We start from the raw sequence: 12352 nt of genomic DNA, 5'->3' as shown, positions 1-12352 counted from the left end.
CGAGGATGCAATGTTAATAATTAATATTAATTTAATGTTAAATTTATAAGTCACTATTATGAATAATATATAAATTAATTTAAATATTCAAATTTAAAATCACCATTTAAATAATATTTAAATTTAAAAGATGTATTTGTCCAAAATTCGAAATCCCCCGGTCCTGATGGTTTCACATTTAAATTCCTAAAAATATATTGGGACTTATTAAAAGTCGACATTGTTAATGTTGTTAAACAGTTTGAGAGGTCTGGAAGGATAGAAAAAGGTTGCAACACTTCATTCCTCACCCTTGTCCCTAAGACAAAAGATCCGCTTACAGTTGGCGACTTCCGACCCATAAGTCTCATCGGTAGTATGTACAAGATCAATGTACATGCCCTATCCATTAGATTGAAACAGGTGATTGGTGCGTGTATTGGTGATGTTCAGTCGGCGTTCCTGGAGGGCATAAATATCCTTGATGGGCCCTTAATAATCAATGAACTTTGCTTGTAGGCTAAGAAGGCGAAAGAAAAGATGATACTTTTCAAGGTAGATCTTAATAAAGCTTTGGATTCGGTTAACTGGGAATTCCTTGACCATATTCAAATTCAAATGGGGTTCGGCAAAAGATGGAAGCGTTGGATACATGGTTGTCTAAGATCATCAAGAGCTTCGATTCTCGTGAACGGATCCCCAACAAAGGAATTTGATATTAGTAGGGGAATCAGACAAGGAAATCCCTTATCGCCATTCCTGTTCATAATAGCAATGGAGGGTCTAAATATTGCTATGAAAGGTGCATGTGAGAAAGTTATCTTCAAAGGTAAAAAATATCGAATAATGATTTGACTGTGTCACATCTATTCTACACAGATGATGCACTCTTCGTGGAAGATTGGAGTGAAGATAAAATTAAGAATCTTGCTAGAATCATGTGATGCTTTCATGTATCATCAGGACTCAAAGTCAACTTCAAAAAGTCAAGAGTTTTTGGAATTGGGATTGACCCACAAGAAGTTCTATCCCTTGCTACACCATTAGGGTGCAAACCTGCAAAACTTCCATTCACATATCTGGGTGTTCCAGTTGGGGCAAACATGAAGTTAAAAAAATATTGGAAAGCGGTGATTGAAAATTTCCAATTAAGGCTAAGCTCCTGGAAATGATAAAAATTGTCCTTAGGGGGACGCCTAACTCTTACCAAAGTTGTCATTGGCAGCCTTCCAACTCTCTATTTTTCTTTGTTTCTTTCTCCTACAGGTATCCTAAAAACATTAGAAAAGATAAGGAGACGGTTCCTTTGGGGTGGGTCGGAGTAATCAAGGAAGATCAATTGGGTTTCGTGGGAAAAGGTGACAGCTTTGAAAGAAAACCATGGTTTGGGATTGGGCTCGTTAAAGGCTCTCAATCTCTCCCTAATTTCGAAATGGTGGTGGAGGTTGAGAGTGGAACGCACGAATCTATGTAGCAGAGTTATTGAAGGCATCCACAACCTTAAGAACAAGCCGACAGATTACATGTCCAAAAAATCAACTACGAGGGTATGGAAGAACGTGACTCAAGTAAGAGGGGAATTAGAGAAGGTGGGAATTGATATAGATGATGTAATTCTAAAGGAGGTTGGTACAAGAGAAAAAACATTGTTTTGGCATAACAGGCGGATCGGAAATACGACCTTAAAAGCTTCCTTCCCATAGATGTACAAACTGGAGCGACACAAATACTGCAAAGTTAGCGATGGGATACAACCTGGGGGTCCTAGTTGGGATCGGAAAGCGGACATCTCTTCGGCTAAATACGTAAGTGAAGCTGAACTGCTTTTTAACAGGGTCCGAAATATTCAATTAGCGACAAGGAATGATAGATGGGTTTGTAAGCTCTCCAATGATGGAGTCTTTGATATGGATGCCCTTAGAATGCGTATCGATTAGAGAGATATGACAGCCGGCAGTGGCGGAGCTTCAATCTTTCATTTAGGGGGGGGGGGGCAAAAATATAATTTGTATAAAAATTTGTGAACAGGGGGGCCATAATTAAAATTTTATATTTTTGGGCCTAATATGTATGAAACTAAAGTATAGAGACTACTTATGCAAAAAAATCAGGGAGGGGGGGGGGGGGGTTGTACCTAATGGTTAATTGCTTTATATAAGATTCGCCCCTGACAGCCGGAGAAATAGCAATAACTTTGACACATGATGTCCCCCTAAAGGTTAATTGTTTTATGTGGAGAGCTTATCTGGATCGAATCCCAACTGCATGCGCCTTAATAAAAAGGGGTATACAAGTCGCTTCCCCCACATGTACCTACTGTGAAGCTGAAGACGAAGATGTCGCCCACGTCCTATTTCATTGTCCAATGGAAGCCAAACTCTAGGAATGGGTACTTCAGTGGTGTGGCATACCTGATTACCAATTTCACAACATTGACGAAGTGGTGAATTTTATAGCTCAATGGGGGACATGTCCAAAGAAACGAAAAGGCTTAACTCACATCTTATGGAACCATTTGGCATATCTAGAAGGCAAGATGTGACTGGATTTTCAGAAACTTAGATCCTCCCGTGCCAAAGTTGTTGATTTGGTAAAAAATAATGTATTTTTATGGACTAAGTATAGGAGGAATCATTGCTCTCTTCGGTGGGTAGAATGGTGTGTTCGCCCCTTTAGTTGTATGTAATTCCTCCTTTATCTTGTACCTTCTTCCCTCTAGCATCTTGCTAGGTGGGGTTTTTTCTTGTTTAATAACTTTTCCCGATTCCAAAAAAACCTACATCACCGCTTGAATGAGGTAGAAGTGCCAATGAAAGAACATCTCAATTGACCAAGCAAGATTCGTCAAAACAATATTAATTTTTGGTAACCGAATTCACGAATTAAATTCAAGTACCTCCATCGCACATTAAATGAGCAATGAGTGTCAATGAAATGACAACTCAATTAACCCTCAATAATTTACTAGTTATTAATTATTAGTTTTTATGTGTTTTATGTCAAAACTATTTATTCAACTTTATTTTAGTTTCTTTTCTACTTATAGTAAGTTTCAAATCTTTATTATTACTTCACTAATAACCTATTATATATATTAAATACCAAAATGAGTTTGTAAGAGAAAATCACTATTCATTTGGTCTTATATTTTCTAGAACCAAAACTATCAAATTCAGATCATATTATAATTTTTAAAGCATTTAGTACAAAATTCAAGTAAGGTTATATTTTGAAATAACAATTTCGACTCTTCTTATAACAAACTTTTATATTTACTGTAACATCACAAAAATTTCAACAAATTTAAACCTTTCAAAACAACCAATTTATTAACAAAAGTGTTTACAAAAACATTGTCTCCAAAACATGATTTAAAATCAGAGTCTCCTAAGATCCAATCCATTGTAAAACCGAGGATGTGTATGGTCACGCCTTCGCCTTGCCACAAATCATCTATAGAACCTGAAACCATAAACAAACTTTAAGAACGAAGCTTAGCGAGTTCCCCCAAAATACCACCGCACAAACAGATAACACATAAATAACAAGAGCATGTACTGGGTCCGCAGCTAAAAGACTGGATTAGCCCTGAACCCACAGTATGAGTCTGGCTTGCCTATCAGGCCCACAACTCATCTTTGGACTGATCTTGAGCCCACAACATAAGTCCGGCTTGCCCCCGGGGCCCACAGCTTATGTATGGATTACTCCCAACTCAATCAGTCATCAGACTAGAATACCAATGTTCATCCCTCAATACGAGTCATGCATACCAACCGGTCCACAGCTCGTATCTGGAATGCCACTGAGCCCTCAGTATGAGTCCGGGATGCCCTACCCCGTCCTCAGCTCATATCTGGATTGCTCCAATACCCACAAGCCCTCAGTACGATTCTGGCATACCAACCGAGTCCTCAACTCGTATCTGGAATGCTACTGGGATTTGTTGGCTACAGCACGAAGCAGTACAATCTCAACCCACCACAATATGCCGACAGATAACAACACAACAGATAATCATGCAGACATCATCATAGGTAGTGCTACAGATCTACCAGACTAGCATATCAACACTAGCATGCATATCTATTCCATACTCAGCATATCAACAATATCAGGTTATCAAACAAAAGGTCCAACCTTGGTGCCTTGGAAAAGAAGGTATAGTGAGGAAAACTCACATCGCACTGCAGAACATAAAGATGATCCCTGACTGCTGGCTACTAGATCCCCGAACTGCCAATATAAAGAAAACACCTCACCGCAGCTGATCCCACAAATAATCTCTGACTACAGATCCGCTATGATCTACACGCTATCAATTACCACATAGACAACCCATCAACATCTAGCCGTTGAATCATGTTATGAGTCCAAATTAGCGTAAAAGACCTTTTTACCATTCCCAAGCTTGGCCCAAAGCTAAGGCCTAAAGTAGATGACCAAAGGCCCAAAGGCCCAAAATCCAAAAAAAACATATAATGCCCAAATATGGCCCAATTTTGCAAATTGGGCCCAATTCCATTCGTGAGCCCCCGGGGCCCACAGCTTATGTCTGGATTACTCCCAACTCAATCAGTCATCAAACTAGAATACCAATGTTCAGCCCTCAATACGAGTCATGCATACCAACCGGTCCACAGCTCGTATCTGGAGTGCCACTGAGCCCTCAGTATGAGTCCGGGATGCCCTACCCGGCCCTCAGCTCATATCTGGATTGCTCCAATACCCACAAGCCCTCAGTACGAGTCTGGCATACCAACCGAGTCCTCAACTCATATCTGGAATGCTACTGGGGTTTGTTGGCTAGAACACGAAGCAGTACAATCTCAACCCACCACAATATGCCGACAGATAACAACACAACAGATAATCATGCAGACATCAGCATAGGTAGTGCTACAGATCTACCAGACTAGCATATGAACACTAGCATGCATATCTATTCCATACTCAGCATATCAACAATATCAGGTTATCAAACAAAAGGTCCAACCTTGGTGCCTTGGAAAAGAAGGTCTAGTGAGGAAAACTCACATCGCACTGCAGAATATAAAGATGATCCCTGACTGCTGGCTACTAGATCCCCGAACTGCCAATATAAAGAAAACACCTCACCGCACCTGATCCCACAAATAATCTCTGACTGCAGATCCGCTATGATCCACGCGCTATCAATTACCACATAGACAACCCATCAACATCTAGCCCTTGAATCATGTTATGAGTCCAAATTAGCGTAAAAGACCTTTTTACCCTTCTCAAGCTTAGCCCAAAGCTAAGGCCCAAACTAGATGACCAAAGGCCCAAAATCCAAAAAAAACATATAAGGCCCAAATATGGCCCAATTTTGCAAATTGGGCCCAATTCCATTCGTGAGCCCCCGGGGCCCACAGCTTATGTCTGGATTACTCCCAACTCAATCAGTCATCAAACTAGAATACCAATGTTCAGCCCTCAATACGAGTCATGCATACCAACCGGTCCACAGCTCGTATCTGGAGTGCCACTGAGCCCTCAGTATGAGTCCGGGATGCCCTACCCGGCCCTCAGCTCATATCTGGATTGCTCCAATACCCACAAGCCCTCAGCACGAGTCTGGCATACCAACCGAGTCCTCAACTCATATCTGGAATGCTACTGGGTTTTGTTGGCTACAACACGAAGCAGTACAATCTCAACCCACCACAATATGCCGACAGATAACAACACAACAGATAATCATGCAGACATCAGCATAGGTAGTGCTACAGATCTACCAGACTAGCATATCAACACTAGCATGCATATCTATTCCATACTCAGCATATCAACAATATCAGGTTATCAAACCAAATGTCTAACCTTGGTGCCTTCGAAAAGAAGGTATAGTGAGGAAAACTCACATCGCAATGCAGAACATAAAGATGATCCCTGGCTGCTAGCTGCTAGATCCCCGAACTGCCAATATAAAGAAAGCACCTCACCACAGCTGATCCCACAAATAATCTCTGACTGCAGATCCGTTATGATCCACGCGCTATCAATTACCACATAGACAACCCATCAACATCTAGCCCTTGAATCATGTTATGAGTCCAAATTAGCGTAAAAGACCTTTTTACCCTTCTCAAGCTTAGCCCAAAGCTAAGGCCTAAACTAGATGACCAAAGGCCCAAAATCCAAAAAAAACATATAAGGCCCAAATATGGCCCAATTTTGCAAATTGGGCCCAATTCCTTTCGTGAGCCTACACCCAAAAAAGTCCATCAAAAGAAATGCCCAAACCATAAAATCCAGGTGGCCCAACATGGCCCAAAACAATCTGAGTCCAAAACCGAAGCCCAAAACGAAGAGACCCAAGACTGTCGCATACGCGGGGCGTACTCCAGAGGTACGCTCAACGTACACGAGGCTGCGCATAATTCATCATCGGGGTGGCAGATTGGGTACGCGGGGCGTACACCTCCTTACACGGGGCGTACCCTCGTAAAACTCAATTTCTTCATAAGTGCTTAATGGCTTAAGCACTTAAGCCCAAACTTCAGATCCATGATCCAAATGCACTACAAGGTCATGAACTCTCCAACTTTATGACTTTAGACGTCCAAAGAGTCCTTAATACATGGTCTTAGTCCATTAAGACCTTTTACAAGAAGCATGGAGCCAAACTAGCTAAAGGGACCTCATTTTTATGGCTTGGAACCTTTCCTGGGGTCTGAAAAGACAACCTAAAACGACTAAAACCATAAACGCATAACAATGGGACTTTTCGGACAAAAAGAACATCATAAAGCTACCAAAATGAGATCCAAGAAAACAAAGCATAAAGGTAGTAACTTTTTACCTTCTGGAGCTTCCCAAGAAGGTGATGATCCAAGATCCAAAGGCTTGCTTCAACTACTAATCTCCTTGATGCAACTCCTTCTTCATTAAGCACACAAAGAACACACTTTTAGCTCAAGACACTATCTTATGGGGTTAGGGTTTGCGAAAAACGACTCAAGGGCTTGGAGGCTGAAAAGATGAGGCTAAATGATCCATAAATGTGCTTAAATATGCCACAAACCCTAAAACTTAGGGTTTCTTTCGGAGAAGAGTACGCCCAACGTACATATATGTACGCCCAGCATACTAGGGCACACCCTAGTATGCTTAGCGTACTCACATGTACGCTTAGCATTCCACACCTTCTCCCAAAATTACCATTTTGCCACTAAGGATTCTTGCGACCACATCCTTCCAAAACAAGGACCAAAATGACATACTTTAAAACCAAGAGATGAATTTAAAAATGCCTGAAAACCGGGGGGTTACATTTACACATTTTCCCCTCAACTAATTTTCAAATAATAGTTTTCATCCCTAATTATTATAAAGTTATATAATTAGTATGTTGTAAGTTGTGATTTTGGTCCTTTATTATAATTAAAAGTTATATTTTTCTCCCTCACTTAAATTTGATTTCGTCCTTGAAATCATTCCTTTCATCCCCGGCAAGCCCGACGGCTTGAGGGGCACAACCACAACCTTGATCATACAATTACATTACCAAGGCAACTGAACCCAGCAGAAAACTCCACTCGAAGAAGGCAATTCTACAATCCATTGAAGAAACCCAATAAACTTATCTGAAGCCTGAAGTCTTGAATCGGTCTGACTCCCTGACAGACCGCCCATACTGAACCAATGCTAAAACCATAATACGTATCCATCGAACTATCTACTCGGCTCCTGCTCACCTGCGGTTCCTACTAGAAAGCAGAACCGCAGAACAATTGTTTCTACCGACAACCCTCCGCTCGACCAGAAGGGATATATATTCCTTCGAGAGAATTCTCATCCTGAAGATAACAATTTCCGTGAACATAATGGCTACAAATTCTGATTTCCTTAACTGACGAACCGGCATGCTGTAACTATAATACTGAAACCTCATCACTTGCCCGACCTGTACATAGGTAGAACCATCCCTGAGCACAGACACATAAACTAAATCCTAAACCCTCCAGCTGAGGTCTTTGACATCCAAATTTCTTGATCCACATCTTTCTGAGCACAGTCCTTGTATGGATACACTTGCGATTCCCAACGCGAGTTTTCACCAAAAACCCACTCGAATATGGCCACTCATATTCTTCTCGAGGACCATTCCCTACATCTGATGAGCATCCACTAATGAATCTACCCCCAGTCTCTGGCTGGAGACATTAATAGAAACATGCATAACTGATCCTCAAAACCCACCGACTGCGATCTTCACCCAAAACCAAACCATATGATGCACCAAAACCTTAATAACCCTTGACTCTATACTATGCCATCACCAACCACTGCTTCTTCGAGCAAAGAAGATCAATCCAAGAATTTCCGTGTTACATCCAACCCCTTATACACTCAGGCGTACCCCCAGCTGGACAATAACTTGAGACAATCATAAAGAACTTTACGACTTGCGACTTCCCAACCAATCCCAACTTGAAAACCAACACTCTAGCAACAGCTTGCGAACAACCTGAAATATAATGCATACATCTCACAAGGACTTTATGATTCTTGACTGATACTCCCCACAACCCTTACTGTTTCCTTTATCCAACCAACCGATTTACGACTCGCTCGTCTCCCATCAGTACGTCGACACCGAAAGCACCACAAGCAGAAGAAATGAACAACCATGTTCACTAGGCGCTCAACCTATGACTGGAATACCCCTACAAGGTCCTCAACATAGGTCTGGATTGCCTCCGAGCCCACAATATGAGTTTGGAATCCCCTCCCTGGCCCTCAGCCCATGTCTGGAATGCTCCTGATATCACACCGACCTTGACGCCATCGCATCGATCGCCTAACTCTCCAGACCTGAAGATACTCACTTCATTCTATTGCATTGAAGGGACCTAGTCAACTCCCTCACAACGCCAACTAAGCACAACTATGCTGCTACCAAGGTAGAACCTTACGACAACATGGTCACACACGACCCAAGAATAGGATAACGGTTGCACTCTTGGTCCAATTCGAAGGCTAAGACCCAAAAGAACCATGCGCATAATTCAAACCAAGTGCTCCAATGTTATCTTTCCCAGATTGCATGAAACACCACCACCCATAATCTTATCCAAAGGGAGAGAAGAAACACCAGCAAGAATCGAAATAACTGCTCAATCAATAACAAAAAACATCCTCACAAGTAGTCAAACAAGATCCCATACTTGATTGAGACTGAACGGATCCCACCACTACACAAATAGCTCGATAAGACTGCCACAAATATCGAAGGTTGCAAATACCTGAGTCTGCTATGAACCAAATTCCCACTCCGCCCTTGAGGGTAAACATGCCCGAAGGTCCAAAGAACATAGAACATACTGAACTTGATGACAGATTGGCCCGATCACTGAATCTCGACTGCCACAATTAAACTTTCGAGAGAACCTTCGTTGACCCCACGACCAGAGGTCATAACACATTGACACTTAATCCATACAATCAAGACCCACATGGAACTGAGCATACCCGCTCCTGGAAAGACCCACTGATCAACATCTGGCAAACTAATCTAAAAATAGCAATCCGACAACGAACTGGCAAATCCCTCAACGGCTAAAATACTCAACACGAGAATCCTGGTTCTCCCCCACTTAGGGCTCGAACTACCACTTGCTGGCACTAAAACCAAATCATAACTCAAACCAACTTAAGCAGGTACTAACCTTCCTAACCCTGGAAGTTACCAGCCTGCTCACTCCTTCCCCAGACTCGGAAAACTGAAAGGGCATAACCCATGCCATAGATAACGACATTCCAATCCATCAGCTGACCATCTCACTTCCAGCTACAAAACCCAAGCCGATCATAGCCATCGCCCCCTTCTTGAGTCTCGCGACTCGAATACCTGTCCTTGAGCAAAACCCACGAGGCCTCAAACCATAAAGCTCACTAGGTCTTGTAACATCCCAAATTTCAAGCTCAAAAATTTCATTTTTAATTAAGTAATTCACAACATAGTTTACCAAAACATTTCCCATGCCATGTCATTTGTAAAAAGAAACTTAACAATGTGTCTAAAAGTCATATCGTCAAAAGTAAAATAAATCAGAGTACATACCCAAAAAACTCCATGCGGAAACCATGTGTGTGTGTGTGCGTGATGCGCTGCTACACCGCCGGCTCCTTCCCCTTAGACGCAGAGGTACCTGAAACCAAAACTAAAACTGTAAGCACAAAGCTTAGTGAGTTCCCCTATCATACCACATACCATACAATCACATAACATACATACTGCCGGGCAATTCTGGGGCGCCCGTCCTACCCATGTCAAGCCATTCTGGGGTGCTGACCTACCCATGTCAAGCCATTCTGGGGTGCTGACCTACCCATGTCAAGCCATTCTGGGGTGCTGACCTACCCATGTCGAGCCATTCTGGGGTGCTGACCTACCCATGTCAGGCAATTCTGGGGTGCCGACCTACCCTCCGGTCTTTCAACCGAACACGGGGACTATTTCACCCCCCTACTGCTAACACATAATATCATATCTCAATCATGCTGTCAGACATATCTGGGGTGTCCGACCTACTCGTTGGTCCTAACGACCGATTCGGGGACTAGTCCCCTACTATTGATACTATCTCACATAACATAGAAAACTAGCTTAGTCACATCTCAAGCAAACTAACATACTCGCATATCAAGCAATAGCATACCAGACAATTATCACAAAGACAATCATCTCAGCTAAACAACTACTAGTGCGCCGGCCTTGGTGCCTTAGACCCACTTCTACTGGAAGGTAACTCACCTCGATGTCGTGTAATGTCTGAACCGTCCTCTTCGTGAAGGTCAGCTCTCCTCGACTCCTCAATCCCTACACGACAATCCTCAAGTCATCAAATCAAACATACAACCCTAACCAGGGTCAATACCAAAACCAGGAAAAGTCAACATTGGTCAAAGTCAACACCCAGTTGACCTGACTCGCCGAGTTGTTCTACCAACTCGTCGAGTCCATGCCCCACTAACCTGAACCAACCCCGACTTCACTCGTCGAGCCTGCTCATACACTCGTCGAGTCCCATGATTCCCAGGTCCCTTTTCATGTCTAAACATCCACGGTACTTCCTCACTAACAACTGGTCCATCCACAGAAAGGATTTGGTGGTCAATACATCTCGACTCGCCGAGTCCCAAGAACAACCCGTCGAGTCCATCCTTGACCAACACTATACAGTCGATTTAAATGGGTCTTAACACACCAAAACCATAGATTTGGCCCCCTAATGTCCATTTTATACGTAAAGCTCCAAACTTGGAGCACATGCATGGGGGTTTTGGCTCTAAAAGCCATAAAAGGTGCTCTACAAGGTGCATGGGGCTCTCATGGCCATAAAGTTGGCACCTTTATGCCATGAGACCCTTCCAATGACTCAGATCTGAAGTCAAGACCTCATATAACACTCCACAAATTCGAATATGGCACGGAAAGCCCTAAATGTGCCCAAAACCCAAGTCCAAAGATGAATAAACACATAGAAGACCAAGACAGGGACATTTTACCTTGATTGAGCTAAAAATGGAACTAGATCCCTGAATCTCTAAGCCCCAACTCGAATTCTCAAGCTTCTTTCTTCTTCTCCAAGCTACACAAATCACCAAATATACCAAAATGGCCTTAGAACACACAAAAACGGCTAGGGTTTCGTTACACAGCTTTCTGGGAGTGATAAGGGCGATGGAGGCTGAGATAAGGTGTTTAAATAGGGTGCAAACCCTCAGATTTAGGGTTTCACTCAACTAGCAACTACTCGCTGAGTCAGTATCCCGACTCGTCAAGTAGGTCACTTAAACTGTCCGCGGATCTCGACTCTACTCGACGATTCGGGCCTCCAACTCGTTGAGTCCCAGAGAAAAACACAAGAAATGCTTGAATTAACGGCGTACCAAGAATCGGGTGTTACAAATCTCCCCCACTTATCTTAGACTTTGTCCTCGAAGTCTGCCGCTGAATCCGGAAAAAGCTCGGGGTAATGTTCCCTCATCTCGTCCTCCGGCTCCCAGGTCCATTCCGAGCCCTTGCGGTGCTGCCACTGCACCTTTACCAGCTCCACCCTCTTGTTCCTCAGATCCCTTGACTTCCTGTCAAGGATTGCCACTGGCTGCTCGATGTAGTTTACGCTGTCATCAACCTGAATATCCTCTAGAAGCACCACCGCCGAACCGTCTACCAGGCATTTCCGCAACTGGGAGACATGAAATGTGCTATGAATCTGACTGAGTTCGGCTAGCAGATCCAGCCTATATGCCATCTTGCCCACCCGGGCCGCAACCCTGAAGGGTCCAATATACTTGGGGCCCAGCTTTCCCCGCTTCCTGAATCGAATGACGCCCTTCC

Source organism: Lactuca virosa, chromosome 8 (genome assembly GCF_052849685.1).
Source record: "Lactuca virosa cultivar CGN04683 chromosome 8, Lactuca_virosa_CGN04683_v6, whole genome shotgun sequence".
Taxonomy (NCBI): Eukaryota; Viridiplantae; Streptophyta; class Magnoliopsida; order Asterales; family Asteraceae; genus Lactuca; species Lactuca virosa.
The sequence above is the reverse complement of the archived record's forward strand: the minus strand, read 5'-3'. Positions refer to the sequence as shown.